At 40.9% G+C, this 2624-nt stretch overlaps 1 non-coding gene across 1 annotated transcript; it reads left to right on the top strand.

Moving 5' to 3' along the window:
- The first annotated feature begins 1585 nt into the window (after positions 1 to 1585).
- LOC130964446 (small nucleolar RNA R71) lies at positions 1586 to 1693 on the top strand. The gene has a single exon (XR_009080540.1). It is a non-coding gene; the product is annotated as a small nucleolar RNA R71 (small nucleolar RNA).
- The last annotated feature ends 931 nt before the right edge of the window (positions 1694 to 2624 follow it).

Here is a 2624-nt window from a genome sequence, read left to right on the forward strand (position 1 = left end):
CACCAAACTTAAAGTTTGACTGTGGGGGCTCTGCTTGGCTCTGTTTTGAGAGAAGCTCTTCATGCTTCCTCTCCATGATGATAGAGGGATGTCCTTGGGCCTTAAACCCCAAGGATTTTCCATTCACTTGAATGATCAACTCTCCTCTATCAACATCAATCACAGCCTTTGCTGTGGCTAGGAAGGGTCTGCCAAGGATGATGGATTCATCCATGCACTTCCCAGTCTCTAGGACTATGAAATCAGGGGATGTAATGGTCTTCAATCTTCACCCAAAACATTCTCTACAAGTCCATGAGCTTGTTTTCTTGAATTGTCTGCCATCTCTAATGAGATTCTTGCAGCTTGCACCTCAAAGATCCCTATTTCTCCATTACAGAGAGGGGCATGAGGTTTACACTTGACCCTAAGTCACACAAGGCCTTCTTGAAGGTCATGGTGCCTATGGTACAAGGTATAGAAACTTCCCAGGATCCTGCCTCTTTTGAGGCAGTTTTCTGCCTAGACAAGTCATCCAGTTCTTTGGTGAGCAAAGGTGGTTCATCCTCCCAAGTCTCATTTCCAAATAACTTGTCATTTAGCTTCATGATTGCTCCAAGGTATTTAGCAACTTGCTCTTCAGTGACATACTCATCCTCTTCAGAGGAAGAATACTCATCAGAGCTCATGAATGGCAGAAGTAAGTCCAATGGAATCTCTATGGTCTCATTTTGAGCCTCAGATTCCCATTGTTCCTCATTGAGGAACCTCAGAGGAGATTGGTACACGCCCACTGAGGTCTTCCTCAGTGGCGTCCTCCTCCTCTCTTTCCTCTCCATATTCGGCCATGTCTATGGCTTTGCACTCTCCTTTTGGATTTTCTTCTGTATTACTTGGGAGAGTGCTAGGAGGGAGTTCAGTAACTTTCTTGCTCAGCTGACCCACTTGTCCTTCCAAATTTCTGATGGAGGACCTTGTTGCATTCATGAAACTTTGAGTGGTCTTTATTAGATCAGAGACCATTGTTGCTAAGTCAGAAGTATTCTGCTTAGAACTCTCTGTCTGTTGCTGAGAAGATGATGGAAAAGGCTTGCTATTGCTAAACCTGTTTCTTCCACCATTATTGTTATTGAAACCTTGTTGAGGTCTCTCTTGATTCTTCCATGAGAGATTTGGGTGATTTCTCCATGAAGAATTATAGGTGTTTCCATAGGGTTCTCCTAGGTAATTCACCTCTTCCATGGAAGGGTTCTTAGGATCATAAGCTTCTTCCTCAGATGAAGCCTCCTTAGTACTGCTTGGTGCATTTTGCATTCCAGACAGACTTTGAGAATCAATTGACTTGTTGAGTCAATATCTTGTTCTGAGCCAATATGGCATTCAGAGTGTCAATCTCAAGAACTCCTTTCTTCTGACTAGTCCCATTGTTCACATGATTCCTTTCAGAAGTGTACATGAATTGGTTATTTGCAACCATTTCAATCAATTCTTGAGCTTCTGCAGGCGTCTTCTTCAGATGAAGAGATCCTCCAGCAGAGCTATCCAAGGACATCTTAGATAGTTCAGAGAGACCATCATAGAAAATACCTATGATGCTCCATTCAGAAAGCATGTCTGAGGGACATCTTCTGATTAATTGTTTGTATCTTTCCCAAGCTTCATAGAGGGATTCTCCATCCTTCTGTCTGAAGGTTTGGACTTCCACTCTAAGCTTACTCCATCTTTGTGGTGGAAAGAACTTTGCCAAGAAGGCATTGACTAGCTTTTCCCAAAAGTCCAGGCTTTCTTTAGGTTGAGAATCCAACCATATTCTAGCTCTGTCTCTTACAGCAAAAGGGAATAGCATCAGTCTGTAGACCTCAGGGTTAACCCCATTAGTCTTGACTGTGTCACAGATTTGCAAGAATTCAGCTAAGAACTGATGAGGATCTTCCATTGGAAGTCCATGGAACTTGCAATTCTGTTGCATTAGAGAAACTAATTGAGGCTTAAGCTCAAAGTTGTTTGCTCCAATGGCAGGGATAGAGATGCTTCTCCCATAGAAATCAGGAGTAGGTGCAGTGAAGTCACCCAGCACCTTCCTTGCGTTGTTGGCATTGTTGTTGTTTTCGGCTGCCATGTCTTCTTCCTTGAAGAATTCGGTCAGGTCCTCTAAAGAGAGTTGTGCTTTGGCTTCTTTTAGCTTTCTCTTTAAGGTCCTTTCAGGTTCAGGGTCAGCTTCAACAAGAAAGCCTTTGTCTTTGTTCCTGCTCATATGAAAGAGAAGAGAACAAGAAAATATGGAATCCTCTATGTCACAGTATAGAGATTCCTTGAAGTGTCAGAGGAAAAGAAAAATAGAAGAAAAGAAGGTAAAGAATTCGAACTTGATTAGTTAGAGTTCGAATTGTGCATTAGAAGGAGTAGTACTCCATAAATAGAAGGATGTGAGAAGGAGGGAAGAGGATTTTCGAAAATTAATTAGAAAGATGTCAAAAACATTTTAAAAAATGATTGAAAATTTTCGAAAATTGAAAGTGGGGAAGAATTAAAGTGATTTTTGAAAAAGATTTTGAAATTAGAAGTCAAAACGATTTGGTTGAAAACTATTTTGAAAAAGATGAGGTTAAAAAGATTTGATTGAAAAGTTATGCTTTTAAAAAAAA

Source organism: Arachis stenosperma, chromosome 2 (genome assembly GCF_014773155.1).
Source record: "Arachis stenosperma cultivar V10309 chromosome 2, arast.V10309.gnm1.PFL2, whole genome shotgun sequence".
Lineage (NCBI taxonomy): Eukaryota > Viridiplantae > Streptophyta > Magnoliopsida > Fabales > Fabaceae > Arachis > Arachis stenosperma.